This window comes from Oryctolagus cuniculus, chromosome 13, assembly GCF_051225735.1.
Source record: "Oryctolagus cuniculus isolate XC-2025 breed Fujian yellow rabbit chromosome 13, ASM5122573v1, whole genome shotgun sequence".
Lineage (NCBI taxonomy): Eukaryota > Metazoa > Chordata > Mammalia > Lagomorpha > Leporidae > Oryctolagus > Oryctolagus cuniculus.
This window is the reverse complement of record NC_142879.1, coordinates 54,232,414-54,249,432: the sequence shown is the minus strand read 5'-3', so window position 1 is coordinate 54,249,432 and position 17,019 is coordinate 54,232,414. Positions and strand designations below refer to the sequence as shown.

General features: G+C 47.2%; 1 long non-coding RNA gene across 3 annotated transcripts in view; it reads left to right on the top strand.

Annotated features, from left to right (window-relative positions):
• Positions 1 to 17,019, top strand: part of LOC103350930 (uncharacterized) — a 221,876-nt gene that overhangs the window by 166,796 nt on the left and 38,061 nt on the right. For 2 of the 3 annotated variants that reach the window (XR_016218998.1, XR_016218997.1), the window contains exon 3: positions 13,875 to 14,091. This is a non-coding gene — a long non-coding RNA (uncharacterized LOC103350930). Of the gene's footprint in view, positions 1 to 1,145; positions 1,271 to 13,874; positions 14,092 to 17,019 lie in introns of those variants that run through there. The other variant, XR_016218999.1, reaches the window with a different exon arrangement.

The following is a 17,019-nucleotide window of genomic DNA, read 5'->3' as shown; positions in this document are numbered from 1 at the left end:
GATCTGCACTGGGTGGGTGTGCACAGCCCCACACCATAAACCCCCATGAGGAAGGGCTGTAACCCTAGCCTCGTGTTTCCGGCCGATGTCCTGACTGTGGTTTGCTGTGCTTCCCAAGAGCAAGTCACTGAGCCAGTCCTGTTTATGACCTGGCACTTGTCCCTTGAGCCTTGTGCTTGGCGCTGATCATCTGGTCCTGATCCCTTGCTGGCCTTGCTGTATTCACCCCACCTACTCACTCTCTGTCTCTGTATCCTGGGCTGAGCTTTCTCCGGTCTGTCTGAGCTACCACCCCATTTCATCCAGGGCCCCATCAGGGCCAGACTCCTGCGCCCTCCTTTCTGCTGAATCCCATTGAACCTTCCAGGAGGGAAAAGACTCAGGATTCACAGGACTTCCAGGCCCAAGAACCTGAACCAACCACATTTGTTTTTGGAAGATAATGTCAGGAACTTAATGCTCATTCACTCTTGATATGTTACTATGCATCTGGGTTAGAGTCCAATTTGTGTCTGATTATTTGGGTGAACTCCTTAACTATTTGTTTGTAATACCACTAAGTATTTCCAGATGTCAGCACGACGTGCATGCTCTGCTGCTGTGATGGGAGCATTCAGTGCTGAACCTGTATTTTTTTTAAATAAGAAAAATGCATGAAGAGGAGTTAACTCTCCTACCCTAAAGATCCTGCATTATTTACCAACCACAAGCTTTTCCTTGGCTGGGACGTGTATCTCCTCCTAGCACTCATTCCAGCTGCTCAAACATACTGTGGCAAAGTTAGTTGCTAGCTGCAAATTCTGGGATTAGCTGTTTCCCGTTTAGTGGTTCAATGATTTGGCATCCAAAGAAAAGCAAAGGTGATTTCAAAATTCTACCAACTCTCCAAATGGAACTAAAGAGTAGCCCTCATCTCATAGGGTTATCATGAAAATGAAAGGAGACGAGATATAGAAAGACCTAGTACAGCACCTGGCACCTGCTGAGGTCTCAGTCAAGGCCAGTACTTCTCCCGGAGGAAGGCCATGAAATACCTGGCTGGTAGATTTTCACATTAGCCAAGGCAGTGACCTTGAAGCTGCTGATAAGGGTTTGTTAGTAGTTGAGAAATCGATTGAGAGTCCAGAGAATGCTTTGCAAAGAAAGGAAACGGGTAGAACAGGAGTGGTGGAGCTGGCAGAGCTGAGTTTGAATCCAACCTTTCTGTCTTTGTACCCAGGTGACCTTGGGTGCAAGACATTGAGTTTTCTGAGTCTTGGTGTTTTCTTTGGTAAGTGGAACTAACGCCTTCCTCCTCAGGCTTCTGGAAAGAACAACCCTGGCTAACAGTCAATAATGAAGCAGCAATTCCAATCGCCACTGTGACTGTCATCATTTCTTGCAGTAAGTTGTCATGGGGGCATCATATTCTGAGCTATCTTTGTGGGTGTTATAAAAACTGCTCTGTGATAGATGCTGATGATTCATTCATTCATTCATTCATTCATCTGACAAATATTCATTGAGTGCCTGCTGTGCCACAGACATAATTCTATGTGTTGGGGATACAGTGTTCAGAAAACAAAGCCCAGCCTTTATGGATATTTGATTCTAGTGAGAGGGGATGGAGAGCAGACGTTCAGGTCACATAAGTCTTTGTAGGTATAAATCTCCTTAGAGATTCACTGTCTGATTTTGCCCTGCTCAGGCAGACAGTGAGATAGAAATTCTATCGTGCCAGCGCCGTGGCCCATTAGGCTAATCCTCCACCTTGCGGCGCCGGCACACTGGGTTCCAGTCCCGGTTGGGGCGCCGGATTCTGTCCCAGTTGCCCCTCTTCCAGGCCAGCTCTCTGCTGTGGCCCAGGAGTGCAGTGGAGGATGGCCCAGGTGCTTGGGCCCTGCACCCCATGGGAGACCAGGATAAGTACCTGGCTCCTGCCATCGGATCAGCGCGGTGCGCTGGCCACAGCGCGCCGGCCATGGCGGCCATTGGAGGGTGAACCAACAGCAAAGGAAGACCTTTCTCTCTGTCTCTTTCTCTCATTGTCCACTCTGCCTGTCAAAAAAAAAATCTATCGTGTTTATGACTTGGCAGTCTTTTCCCCCTTGGGATTTCTTCCCTGGTGCTCACACTTCATGGCCTCCCTTTCATCCTGTAATCCTTTTTCAGCTCTTCGCTGCTCAGGCTGAGTGAGTTCTACCACTCTGTGGCTCCCAATCTTCTGCTTTGTCCCCTTCTAGGAGAAGGGAGTTCTGGGAGCTTTCCTAGGAACATCCAGGTTCTCTTGAGAAATAAGCCAGGAGACCAAATAGTGCTTCTGTCTGTCAGGAGGCCGTTCCTGCAGGCTCTGGTTCTCCATGGCCGGCATCTCCTTCAGGCTTCGTTTGGTCAGCTGCAAACCTGGCAGCTTGTGAGGCACTGTCACATGGTGGTGCTGTTTTTTTTTTTTTTTTTCCTGTTTCCCATAAAATCTTTTTTCCTGATTTTTCTCTAAACTTTTTTAATTAAAAAAATTAATGGACTTATACAAATGGGGAAAGGTTGATTAATGGATACTAACTTATTGCTAGATGGGAATAAGAATTCCTGGGGCCCTGTTCCATACTGTACTATGATGACTATAGGTAACGATAATATACTGTATAATTCTGTATGAGAAGGGAAAAACTTCAGTGTAGGATTTCAGATGTTTATGCATAAAGGAATGTCAAGTATTTGAAGAGATAGGTGTGTTCAGCTTGACTGTAGTCACACAATGCGGACGTTCTGAAGCATCACGTGGTGCCCCACTGTGGTGCTCCTGCATCTTCTCCACCTGCTGCCCACCATCGCTTCATCCTGTGCAACCTAGATAATCCCTCTGCGGCAGAAGATGAGAACTGCTCCCCACAACGCAGGCTCCCTTGATTCTGGTTCTCCTAAAACCCTGGAGTCCAGCTGGATACACGGCTAACAGGGAAATATTTCTCAGCCTTCCTCCACCCTGGGTGTGGCGACATGACCAGGGTCTGGCTCCTTCCCACCCTTCCTCCAGGTAGGGCTGTGGAGTTGGGGGTCAGGAGTCAATATCTCAACAGAGCAAGACAGAAGGTACCTGGGTCCTTGAGACTGTGTGGCTGCCACATCAGCCCTGGACTACTGATGTCCAAGCAATAATCAGAGAGAAAACTGCAGCTCGCTCTTGCTCTCACTTCCCCCTGTGATTTTAGTTTTCACTAGAGATCCCCTCCCGATGCCCTGAAAGCTCCCTCCCCTCTGTGACCCTGCGATGTCCTCCCAACCAGCCTGTTCCTGTCCATCCCAAAGCAGGGGGGTTGGCCTCCATTAGAGCCACCCTTTGGCTCCGGATGAGCTTGATTCCTCGACAATGCCAGTCTTTGGGGAGCAGGAGTCTGTCTTACTAACTTTGTACCCCACCTAATAACCACCGTGACACTTAGCTTTTACCCTCCATGCATTTAGTGAGTGCTCAATCAATTCTTGGTGAGTGAAGAATAACTCCCTAGTTCTCCCAGACTAAAAATACTCTCCCTCTCCCTAAAACAGTGCTATCCAGTAGATATGTAATTTGAAATATTCAAATAGCCACCTTTTCAAAGCAGTAAAAGATAAGCTAGTGAAATGAAATCTAGTTATTAAAAAAAGAAATCTAGTTATATGTTTTATTTAAGCAGATATCACCAAGAATTGTCATTTTCATCAATAAGCAATATAGAACTTATTGCTGAGAATGTTGTACAATTTTTCACCTTAACTCTTTGGAATCTGGGATGTATTTTGCACTTAGAGAGTATCTGAAATTGGACCAGCTGTGGTTTTATGTGCTTGTTGGTCACTTTTGTGAGTGGCTACGGCATCAGACAGTATGGCTATGGCTGATCCAAGCCAGCTCTGGTGTGTGGGGGTGGGGGTAGACTTAGGGGGTCTGGAAGGCTGCAGGGGAATTGCTGAGGCAGGGATGAACAATGCTCCTTCAGAAGCGCGTCTCTAGTGCTTGCTCGGCACAGGACTCTGCGGTCTATGGAGCACCCAGTGAGTGACCCTTAGTGGCCGTTGGTGATTTCCATGTAGAGAGATTATTGTGGGAAGAGAAAGAACCACTGAGAGGGGAGCAGAGGGGAGCTCTGGGGACCACTGCAGGCTCCAGGTGGATGCCCAGCTCTGAGAGTAGCTAGTGATGTGCAATGGTGACCCAACCTTGGCCGAGAGACAGTGTGACACAGGATGCAGTGGTGCCAGGAGCACCAGGCCTGGGTTTGCCAGCACTGCTGCCTGAGTGGCCCTGGCTGAGCCAGTTCCACTCTCCAAGCCCCAGCGTCCCCTTCTGCCTGCCCAGAAGCAGCAGTCTGGTGGGCACAGAGTTATCTCTCCCAAGGAACCAGTTCCCAATAGCTCGCTAGGGGACTGCTCAGTGGACCGGCTCAGATAACTCCCAGGGCCACCAGGCATGATGGCCTCCTTGGAATTACAGAGGGAGGAATTTTTTCGAGGGATCATTGAAGCCAAAGGTGGTTTCCATCCAATGTGGCTGGCTAGGGAAAGAGTTCGTCTCAAAGAAAGTGGCCTGCAAGGTTGAACAAGGGAGGATACAAGCAGCTGAGGAACACAGAAGGCAGCCCTGGAGAGGGACCCCACCTTTCCCTTCCTCAGGGAAGCACCCTCATGGTATCTGGGGGCTGCAAGGAATTTTGCGTAGTGAGGCATAAAATACCTCAGCAGCCAGGGCTGGGCCTGTGCCAGAGAGAAACTGGGGGAGTCATGGCCAGCAAACGGATCACTTGAAGGGGAGTGGAAAAGTCCCTGAGAGCCCCTTTGAGGTCTTAACTTTCCAATATCTCAGACTAAAGTGGCTTTCTCTTCTTTTACCTTTTTTTCCTTGCATTGATCCAGGTAACAACCTGGGTTTTTTTAGGTAGCTTCTCACACACAGATCTCATCAGAGAGGACTTGAACCCTTCCTGCCAAGCCCCATGGGGGATGAGGCCATGCTAGGGGCCAATTTGGAATTGATTTTAGGAGGGGGCACAGGTCTGATGCTCCAAGATTCAAATCTCTGGAATATATGGGTGTCTGGGGAGCAATGGGCCAGGTGGTCATGGTGCTGGTCTGAGAAATTTGAGTGCTTAACCCACCAGAGGGCTTTAGAAACTTATGATCCTGTACTTGGGAAGTTGCCAGGCTTTCTGGAGGTGGCTGTGATTTTGGGCAAGAGTTGTTGAGGAAAAAAAAATAGGTGTTAGACCAGGAACAGCCTCCTGCCAAGAAATCACCAGGCCAGCATTCTGAGTGAGAGGCTGGCCAAGCCCACGGCCAAGGGCATCCTTGGTGGAAAATGAATTTTCAGGGAGGAAGCATGTAATTGGATGAAGTTCCTTTTTGTCTCCTGCACTTGTAGGAAGAGCTAGATGCTTTCCCACATGGAAAGTGAGTCCTTTAAGACCCAAGTGGAGCCCTGTGTGTCCCAATGTTTCCTTGTGGTGGCATTTCCCTCGAATGACCCCATCCATATGGGAGGAGGTAATGTCTCCTGTGGCGCCTAGAGCAGCACTTGTGCAGCCAGGGTGCTCAACAGTGTTTGTCAGGGCCGCGTGGGTAGTGTTCACCCCGAGGGATTAGGGTGAAGTGACACTTGTCACCCCCCTCTTCCTCTTTCTGCATTCATTTTTCATGCTGAGTGGTACAAAGAGAGAACTGAAAGCCCGCCTTTCTTGTCACAGTCTTTGTTCTATTTTGCTGCTGTTATCTCTCAAGTCAAGGAGAAAATCCAACACACTTGAGAAACATATTCATCCCAGAGTGTCGGGAATTTAATGCTTTCCCCACTACCCTTGTGGTCTAGGCTGGAGGTTCAGAGCTAAACCGGCTGGGTAGGAACCAGGACCCTGCCCCTTACTAGCTGTGAGGCTGTAGGCAATTTACTCCATTTCTGTGTGCTGTAGCTTGCTTATCAATCATTTTACCTCTGCTTCCCAGAGTTCCTAGCATTAAACAAAATGATTACCATCCAGCTCTTGGCACGGTGGTGGGCATGCACCAAGCACGTCAGTGCTGGATACTTGGCGTAAGAGTCTGAAAAGGCACTGACATGATTTTCTGCCTTCCAGAGTATATAATATTGATGCTAATTGCTAGAGTAGAAGAAGCAAAGGGGAGATTAGGATCTGTTTCAGAAAAGCCTCTACCACTCATTTTGGTAGAGTGTTCATGTGTTGGAGACTTGGTCATCAGCGTGGTGGAAATGGGAGATGATGGAACCTCTGAGTAGTGGGACTCAACGGGAAGTCCATAGAGCTTCAGGCACGCTGACTTCAGAAGGGATCAAAGTACTTTTTCATGGAACCCTGGTAAGTTCTGGTGAGAGGGTTGTTATAAATTTGAGCCTGGGGGCCGGTGTTGTGCCTCAGTGGGTTATGCCAGTTGTGCTTCCAATCTGGCTCCCTGCTAATGTGCCCAGGAAAGCAGTGAAAGTTGGCTCAAATTCTTAGACCCCTGTCACTCACGTGGGAGACCAGAATGGAGTTCCGGGCTCCTGGCCTTGGTTGGTTCAACTCTGGTTCTTCTAGCCATTTGGGGAGTGAGTCAGTGGATAGAAGATCTCTGTCTCTGTCTCTCTCTGTAACTCTGCCTTTCAAATAAATAAATTAATAAAACTCATTTATTTTTTAAAAATCTGAGCTTGGCCCCACCTGGTCCCTCTTTGGCTTCCCACATTGAGACGGAATCTTCTTTTCCTATGCAGTCATGCCATTGCTCTCTGCCAGGTGGCACAGCTGAGAGGCTCCTCCTGGAACTGAGCCCAGGTGGGCCTCATGCCTTTGAACCTCCCAAACTGTGAACCACGTAAACTTCTCCTCTTAATGAAGTTAGCCTGTCTCAGGCATTTTGTTATGGCAATGGAAAGCTGATGAACACACTCTATTTTTTCTTTTCTTTTTTTAAAATTTTTACTTCCTTTATTATTATTTTTAACCTAGAAACCTTTTATTTAAGGTATACAAACTTCGTATATACAAATTTAGGAATATAGCGATTCTTCCCACCCCACCCTCCCTCCCACCCATGCTCCCATCCTTCTTCCTCCTCCTCTCCTATTCTGGTTCTTATATTTATAAAGATTTATTCTCAGTTAACTTTATACTCATAAGATTAACCCTATACTAAGTAAATAGTTCAACAAATAGTATGTAAAAAAACCCAAGACAACAACAACCGAAAACACTGTTCCTCAACAGTCAAGATGAGGGCTATTCAAAATCATCACATTTCAAAGTGTCAATTTCACTAATATAGATTACCTTTTAGGTACTCTATTAGTCACCACTGATCAGGGAGAACATATGGTTTCATCTTTTTGGGACTGACTGACTTCATTAAGTATAATGGTTTCCAGTTGTAAGCATTTTGTTGCAAATGACAGTATTTCTATTTTCTTTGATTTTTTTTAAAAAAAGATTTTTTTATTTATATGAGAAGCAGAGTCACAGACAAAGAGAGGGAGAAAGAGAGAGAGAAAGGTCCTCCATCCGCTGGCTCACTCCCCAAATGACTGCGACGGCCAGAGCTGGGCCAGTCTGAAGCCAGGAGCCAGGAGCTTCTTCTGGGTCTCCCACATGGGTGTAGGGACCCAAGCACTTGGGCCATCTTCTACTGCTTTCCCAGGCCATAGCAGAGAACTGAATCAGAAGAGGAGCATCTGGGATACGAACCAGTGTCCAAATGAGATGCTGGCATTGCAGTCAGAGGCTTGCCCCACTAAGCCACAGGACTGGCCCCAGTATTTCATTTTTTCAAACCATTATGTAATATTCCATAGTGTACATATACCATAATTTCTTTAACCAGTCTTCAGTTGATGGACATCTGCATTGAGTCCATATCTTAGCTATTGTGAATTGAGCTGCAATGAACATAGGGGTACAGATAACTCTCATTTGGATCACTGATTTAATTTCCTTTGGGTAAATTACCAGGAGTGGGATAGCCGGGTCATATGGTAGATTTGTATTAAGATTTCTAAGGTATCTCTGTGCTGTCTGCCACAGTGGCTGGGCCTGTTTACATTCCCATCAACAGTGGATTAATGTACCTTTCCCCCCACATCCTCACCAGCATTTGTTGTTTGTGATTTCTGTATGAAAGCCATTCTAACTGGGGTGAGGTGAAACCTCACTATAGTTTTGATTTGTATTTCCCTGATGGGCAGTGATCCTGAGCATTTTTTTTCATGTGTTTATTGGCCATTTAAAATTCTTTTTGAAAAATGCCTGTTCAGGGGCCGGCACTGTGGCGCAGTGGGTTGAAAGCCCTGGCCTGAAGCATCGGCATCCCATATGGCCGCCAGTTTGAGACCTGGCTGCCCCACTTCTGATCTAGCTCTCTGCTATGGCCTGGGAAAGCAGTGTAAGATGGCCCAGGTCATTGGGTCCCTGCACCCACGTGGAAGCCTGGAGAGGCTCCTGGCTCCTGGCTTCGGATCAGCACAGCTCTGGTCATTGCAGCCAATCAGGGAGTGAAGCAGCAGATGGAAGACCTCTCCTCTCTCTCTCTCTCTCTTTCTCTCTCTGCCTCTCTCTGTAACTCTTTCAAATAAATAAAATAAATCTTTTTAAAAAAAGGAAAAATGCCTGTTCAATTTATTTTATTTATTTATTTCGGAGGTAGAGTTACAGACAGAGAGAAGGAGAGACAGAAAGGTCTTTCATCTGCTGGTTCATTTCCCAAACGGCACAGTGGCTGGAGCCAGGCCAATCTTAAGCCAGGAGCTTCTTCTGGGTCTCCCACAGGGGTGCATGGCTCCAAGCATTTGGGTCATCTTCCACTGCTTTCTTAGGCCATAGCAGAGAGGTGGATTAGAAGAGGAACATCTGGGACATGAACCAGCACTGATATGGGGTGCTGGCACCACAGGCAGAAGCTTAACCTACTATGCCATAGCTCTGGCCACTTCCCCATTTCTTAACTCGGTTGTTTGTTTTGTTGTTGTTGAGTTTCTTGAACTCTTTTTTAAAAATTATTTTATTTTTCTGAAAGACAGAGTTACAGAGAGAGGTAGAGATAGAGAGAAAGAGAGAGAGAGGTCTTCCATCTGCTGGTTCACTCCCCAAATGGCCACAGCAGCTGGAACTGAGCCAATCTGAAGCTAAGATCCAGGAGCTCCTTCTGGGTCTCCCACTTGGGTTCAGGGGCCCAAGCCCTTGGGCTACCTCCCACTGCTTTCCCAGGTGCATTAGCAGGGAGGTGTATCAGAAGTGGAGCAGCCGGGACTCAAACCAGCACCCATATGAGATGCTGGCGTGTAAGCCCGGGTTTTAACCCACTGCATCACAGCGCCAGCCCCTTGAGCTTTTTATAGATTCTGGATATTAATCTTTAATCACTTGTATAGTTTGCAAATATTTTCTCCCATTCTGTCAGTTGCCTCTTCACTTTGATAAGTATTTCTTTTTGCAGTGAAGAAGCTTCTCAGCTTGATATAATACCATTTGTCAATTTTGGCTTTGATTTCCTGTACTTCTGGGGTCTTTTCCAAGAAGTCTTTGCCTATGGAAATGTCTTGCATGGTTTACACAATATTCGCTAGTAATTTGATGTTATTAGGTCATAGATTTAGGTCTTTGATCCATTTTGAGTGGATTTTTGTGTAGGATATAAGCTTAGGGGTCTTGCTTCATACTTCTGCATGAAAACACTTACCCTTGATAAATATTGTATTATCTGTGAAAAGTAATTTGGAAAATCCCCAGTTATGCAGTTGGCCCACCAACACATGCTGACTCAGCTACATGGGTCATTTTGAGGTAAATTTGTAGTGAACTGGAACCTCCATTCTCGCTTTGGGTGTAGTTCATGTCTCCATCTCTGGGGAACAATCTGTTCCTTTTAAAAATGATATATCAATTTAATAAATTATTATGCAATTGTTGACAAAAGTAAGGTAGATTGATATGTACTGATATAGTAGAATATAGCATGTACATTATAATTGCCAATCTATAATGTTAAATAAACTAAGCAATATGCAGAACATTTTTAAGTATTTTAAAAGATGATGTGTATACACACATATGTTTTATACATGAACAGAGTACCTCTCAAAAGATAGATAAATTCTATAGGCTTCCAAAGAAGAATGATAGCATGTGATTGTAAAGACAAAGACATAAACAACTTCAATTTTATCATCCTGTGACACTGCTTGGAGACTTTGTTTATATTAGAAAGTTAACACAGTAAATCCAAGTATGAGTTGCAAGGTGCAATATTTTTGTTTGGTAGATGCAAATTTTGGTCATACATGAAATATTTTACTGTATCTGAATACTATTTTTAACACTGGCACTTATTTTTCTTTCTAAATTGTTGTTCATTTTAAAGTTAAATACAACAAGAGGATTTTAGCCTTTCCTGATTATTATGGGGTTGTTGGTGAATGATTTTGTACATGGGGTGTTAAATGATCTGCTCTGGGTGTGTGATACTCTGTGTGCTTCCGGCTTCTAATCAGAATATGAAAGCTCTTTTCAGGAATTATTTTCATTTTTCTCCACACCAGATTTACTTTGAGGAACAATTTAATCAACACTTGAAACCAGACGCCTTTGGGGCTGGCCATTCTAGAAGACTTTGGGTGATACCAGGAGCATCCACCTTAGTAATCCTACCGTCATACCATTCCCTTTTCTAACAACAAGAAGCTTCTTGCTTATAGTACTGTGATTCCTGGATGACGCCTTTTTATTCTAGAGATGAAAGGGTTAACAGACCAGTGCTGTGGGGGCAACATCTTGGGATGGTGAAGCCTCTGCCAGAGAGAGGAGTACTGACGGGACTCCTCCCCATTTTGGTCAAGGGGAGGATTGAAAGAACCCAGCAGGGGACAAAAAGATCCTGAAGTACAGCAGAGTGCTCCTCCCTGCTAGGAAAAGGATCTGACAAGTGGAGACCAGGAGCAAGGCCTGTGAGGGACCCCCTCATTTCTTCCTAGGGTGGAACCTGATTTCTTCCCAGCGGGCAGGGGTGGGCATCCGCTAAGCAATGGCACAGGAAGGCAGAGCCACTTCACACAGCTGATGGCAGGTTGTTCTCTGTTCACTCCCCTTGCAAAGCCTGACATCCTCTGATTATCAAGGGTCTGCTACCTACTTTCTGGGGCTCCATGTGTGGAGACATGGTCTCATTGCAGAGCTTCCCAATTGAGGAACTGTGGCAGGTGCCAAATGGATTTCAGCTGTGCCAATACATTGTGATGGCCCTTCCCCCTGGGGGGCCAGGAGTCCTGGGCCATGCACGGCCTCCCAGGTACCCCAGTGTGACACACAATTATTATTTTGTACAGGTGCCATTTTGCATAAAAGACTGAGAACTCCCCCAGCGGCAATGACAGTACTGTACCTGGCAGTTTGGGAGAAATGAATCTGTTACGTGTAGATAAAGAAAAAGGTGGTTTGACCTGTTTCATTACCTGGTGAAATTATTTTTTGTGGCGCTATTTGTTCCGGATTAATCTGTGGGCTTTGCAACTCGGCATCCTGTGGGGACCACGTAACTGGCAGAAAATGAATTCCCTTGTGATGTGATGATCAGATCCTCCAAGCCTCTTCACTCTCTTGCTGTGAAGTGATCACAGATACAGCAGCGAAGTTCCTGTGGTGGTTCTTTTCCATAGGGAAACAAAGGCAAGGCTTGGAGCCCTGTGAGGCTTGCTATCTAGGAGATACCATATAAAGAACGTTTGGGCCCCTGTTTCTGGGGAGACAGCACCACCTGTGCTCAAGGGTGGTGGTGGCAGTCTGCAGTCATTGACAACGCTGATGTGAGTGATGCCCAAGTACAGTGGCTGATCCAACCATCCAAGTTTCATTCACCCTCTACTGAGGCTTCATGCTCTGTTCCCCTGTGTAATAACTGAAGTACTGGAGGCATACAGGAGTAGGGGCTGGAGCACAGACTGTGGTCTGTAAGGGGTAAGTGAGTAAGTGTTGATTGGATGTCTTCGGGACCAGGCTCCGAGCTACCGTGCTGGGCACACAGGACCTGGCACGTCAGTGGGGAAAGTTCCTGTAAAGGACAAAAGAAATTCTCGTAGACAAAAGTTGAAAGCTTTTGAAAGTTACTTAAAGGAAATGTATAATAGCATCTGTCTTCCATGTCAGCAAATGTGTTAGGTCTAATTCTCCCTGTACTCTGGGAGCTTGCCTCTGACATCTCCAGCGCCTGGGGCAGGAATACACATGAAGTCCCTCATTTGTTCAGACATTCAGGAATACAAAATAAGCTGGCAGCTAGTAAGTTAGACTGTGTTCCCATACTTAAAAATATATAAACGAATACTCATAAAGATAAAATTGAAAAATGTGTGAAGCTGTAGTTTTTACATGACCATAAGTTGGCAGATATCAAGGATTAGTGAAATAAAACTGATTTTTAAATTTAACTTTCTAAGTATTAATGAAATCTTATTATTCTTGTAAATAATACTTGACATTTCTAACATTCAACTTCATCCTAGTCACCAACATAAAAAAAAAAACCCTAGGCTGCATACATTTAGGCCTATATAGATATCAGTTTAAGAATAATAGGAATTGTTAAATATTGTACCATGTTCCTTGGCTGATATGTATAATTGTTGCAAATATCGTGTTACTTCTTTAAAAAAATTTTTTACTTAATTTTTTTAATGATTTGAAAGGCAGAGATATGATCTTCCATCTACTGGTACTCTCACCAAATGTCAGCAACAGTGAGGGGTAGGCCAGGCTAAAGCCAGCAGCCTTGAACTCAATCCAGGTCTCCCACATCTGTGGCAAGAGCTCAAGTACTTGAGCCGTCAGCTGCTGCCTCCCAGCGTGAGTGTCAGCAGGAAGCTGGATTGGAAGCAGAGCTGGAACTGAACCCAGGCGCTCTGATACGGAATGTGGCCACCCAAGTGGTATCTTACCCACTGTGCCAAGCACTTGTCCCTCAAAACATGGAAGTTATGTAACACTTCTTGAGTATCTCCAGGAACAGGAAGAGAAGCAAGGAAACTGATGAGTAACTCGCCTGGGAAGTGATCATTTGTTATGTAAGAATCGCTCCATTCATGCCAACGGGAGGGGAAAGAGCTGACATGCTAAGTCTTACCTATACTTACCAGCTGCTCAAACCCTCTGCCACTCCAAAACACCATCCTCTGACATCCACGACCACCACCCGACCCATAGACCTTCACTGGGCACCTGGAGGCAAAGACACAGGGCAAAAATCGAGAAGCTATGGAGAAGCGTTTTCTTGGGGCCTTAGCAGTGTTAATTACTGGAGTGGATGTTTAGGATTATGAGTGGGCTTTGCCAGCATGGACCACTGAGGGGCCTGGGCAGACAAGAATAAAGTTGCATTTGTGTATTTTTCAGTGTTGAGCTGTGTAAACCATGGGGCTCAGGGCAGGAATTCCTTCTGCCTGAGTCTCCTGATAGTGCTGATAATTCCTATGCAGCAGGCGCCTGGTGAGGAGTTCTTGCTGCCTTCTGGTATCTGACTTTTCCTAGCCCTGCCCAGCCCAGTTCTGGCTACAGTTCTGGGCCAAGATCCTCTTCGGACTGAAGGGTCCTCTGAAGATACCTGGCCTGCTCCACGGGTAGTTTCTGTCCCAGTCGGTTCTCAGGGTGGTGTGGAGTTGGGGTTGGCATACAGGCTGCACAGTTGGCCTGGGAGAAGAGTGTCCTTCCTTAGCTTGCCTAAGGCCTCAGGCTGGCGGCCTCGGGCAGGTGCACACTGGCGTCTCTAGGCAGCCTGTGCCTGGGTACTGTCACAGGCTGGGCTTTGCCTTCTGGGTCTTAGCCACGTCTGACCTAGCCTTCACCCTATGTTCCTGACTTCATTTCCCATCTGATGTGATTTTTCCCTCCCAGATCCTGAGCTCCATCCCCCACCTGATAACTTCACTGGGACTCCCGATTCTCTGCCAGCTAACCAGGGTTGCACCTGTACCCTCCAACCCCACCCCTGCCAAGGACACAGGGAAGAAGATGCATGAAGAGCTTTGAACTTCTTATTCCTGAGACTCTGAAAGAATGTGATGGAAGTTTCCAAGGAGAAGCATGCAAACAATTTTTAATGAGAGGATACGTGAGTAGATTGTAAGGGCCTCCCAACACTTTGGGTGGGTATTCATGTCACTGAGGGCCACCAGTAGGATTTCCAAGAGCAGCTCAGGGTCTCTCTGGTCACCACAAATATGTCTCCCAATGTGAAAAGGTTCCAAGGCTCTTATGACGAAAACATGAGACTAAGTGACCCCTCTCCCTCCGACTCGTTGGTCTTCTCCATACATTAAGCTTTGCGCCTGGTGAAAGGAGGTGCATCTAAAACACATCCACAATGGATTTGAATGATGCTGTGATCCGACTGTTCTCGAGGATACCCATGTCTCTGGTTTCACAGATGTTTTATTTTTAAACCCCCTTAGCCAAAAGCATCTTCTCACTGAAGCTGCAGATTCATTTCAATTCAATATTTCACTTTGGACAATTGCTTGACTTCGTTTAGCACTGCACGCTGGGACTCCAGCTCCCCGGGCCCCACATGCTTCCCTTCCATTAGCATCAGGGGGAGCTGCAGCAGACAGATGGAGGCCAAGGGGAAGGCGGACCCCCACGACTCTGCACTGTGGCAGCAGCGATTGGCGCAGAGCAGAAAGCTGGTGCACGCTAATAGTTGTAAATGGTGCTTTACAAGCCATATGCTGCCTTAGCCCGTGTTTACATGAAGACACAAAATATCTCGCTATCAAACAAGGCCAGACACAACACTAAACGGCAGGAGATAGCCGCAGCAAGAGGCTGTGTCTCCTCCATCCGTGTGCTGTTGCCCGGGTGTTTAGTCTGGCAGACATTCAGATCGGAAGGTCACTGCAGAGTAGTGTGACAATAACATGTGTCCCGACTGGTGGACAGCTTCAGACTGTACGAGGAGGGTCTCTCTGCATCCCAAAGTAAAAAAAAAAAAAAAAAAAAAAAAAACAAAACAAAAAAAACACTGGGGATTCTGCTGCCGGCCTGGATTATTTCTCCACAAACTGGTTGAGGCCCCGAGGCCGAGCCCAAGTCACCCCGAGGGCTGCTCTGTTTAAGGGCCTCATAAAGCCGAAAGCGGTGGGGAGCAAGCTCCATCTGTGAAAAGATGTGGCTGAGACAGCAGAGGCCTAGCGTGCCTGCGAGGGCCTGTGCGAGGTGGGGAGGGACCTGAGGACGCAACCTGCAGTGGCAGTGGGTGACGGGCCCAGGCATGGCTGCCACATTTCCTCTTCTGCCTGAATCGGTGTCTGCTGACTCTGGAAGGCTCTCAGCTGTTACAGGGGAGGTCGTGCCGGGGTTCTAGCTCAGGTTATCTGCGGAGCAAGTGTCTACTGAAAAGCCCTGTCTCAGGTGGCAAGCCCTTCGTCTGTGGCCTGGAAGTCCTGCCCCCACTACCCCACATTGGCGGGCAGGGTGCTAAAAGCCTTCTTGCATGTTCAGAGAGAACTCTGTGGGAGGAGGTGAAAGTGGAATTTCAGGCCAGAGACTCTGCAGAGGGCCCTGTGTAAGCTGCAGCTGGGAACCCATGTTTAGGCCGGTTGTCACTGGCAGACCCCCTGTGGCCGTCTAATGAAGGACCAGGAGCTTGAGCCTGATCCTGAACGAGTGAGACCTGGTTCAAGTTCCACCTCCCAGTATCTTTCTCGCTGTGCAACTTGGGACAAGTCACCTAACCTCTCTGAACTGTGGTCTCCTGAGTCCTAGAATAGACGGTCGATATGGGGAGTGGTCCGGCTCAGTGCTGGGTGCTTATCCTCCCTCTCCTTGGAGCAGGCAGAGGCCCCTGGACCCCTGGGCCCTGTCTCTGTCTGAAGTACTCATCTTGCGTATGACCCAACAAACGCTCCCTCCCTCCCCACCCCCCCCACCAGGAGGCAAGCAGCACCAGCTGCAGTGAAATTCAAATGAGGGTTCTGCTTCTCCTTGAGGACAGGTGTCACTTAGGGGTCCGCCATCAGGTGAGCTCAGGGTCCCTGGCCTCTGCTGCAACTTGGGTCCCCTCACCACCCCCATAGTGGGCCAGCCTACCATCCATCTGTGGGCAGCAGAGCTGGGTTTTCTATCTGTCTGTGTGGTACTTGGCTTTGTCAGTTGACATCATCTTGTTGATATCCCTGCCTTGCATGGGTCCTACCCACCCTGGAATTTCCAGACAAGATGGGAAAGGAGGTGAAAAGAAAGGGGACTTTCAAGCACGTGACCTTGGTCGGAGCACTGGCTCTGCCCATTGCTGGCTGTGCAATGTTAGGCAAGTCATCCACACCCCAGCTTCCGACATTCTAGTCTGTAAGATGGGAATCCTGACTCCTGCTTGGCAGAAGCATTATAAATATGGAGGGCAGTGGGGCCAATGCTGTGGTGTAGCAGGTGAATCAGCCCATATAGGAGCCAGTTCAAGTCCCGGCTGCTCCACTTCCTATCCAGCTCCCTGCTATGGCCTGGGAAAGCAGTGGAAGATGGCCCAAGTCCTTGGACCCCTGCATCCATGTGGGAGACCTGGAAGAAGCTCCTGACTCCTGGCTTCGATCAGCCCAGCTCTGGCCATTGCGGCCATTTGGGGAGTGAACCAGCAGATGGAAGTCCTCTCTCTCTCTCCTGCCTCTGTCTTTCAAATAAATAAATAAATCTTTCAACAAAAATTATGGAAGGCAGTGAAGTTTTTGGCATAAGGGAGGCATTCAGTGATAATATCCTTGTTATTTCTAGCAATGTTGTCAGGTGCCCCCCCCCCTTTTAAAAAAAAAGTTTTATTTATTTGAAAGGCAGAATGACAGAGAGAGAGAGAGAGAGGGAGAGCAAGAGATCTTCCATTCTCTGATTCACTTCCCGAATGCCAACAGCTGGGGCTGAGCTAGGCCAAAGTCAGGAGCCAGGAATCCCATCTGGGTCTCCCATGTGGGTAGCAGGAACTTTGAGCCATCATGGGCTGCCTCCCAAGTATATTAGCAGGAAGCTGGATTAGAAGCAGAGGTGGGACACC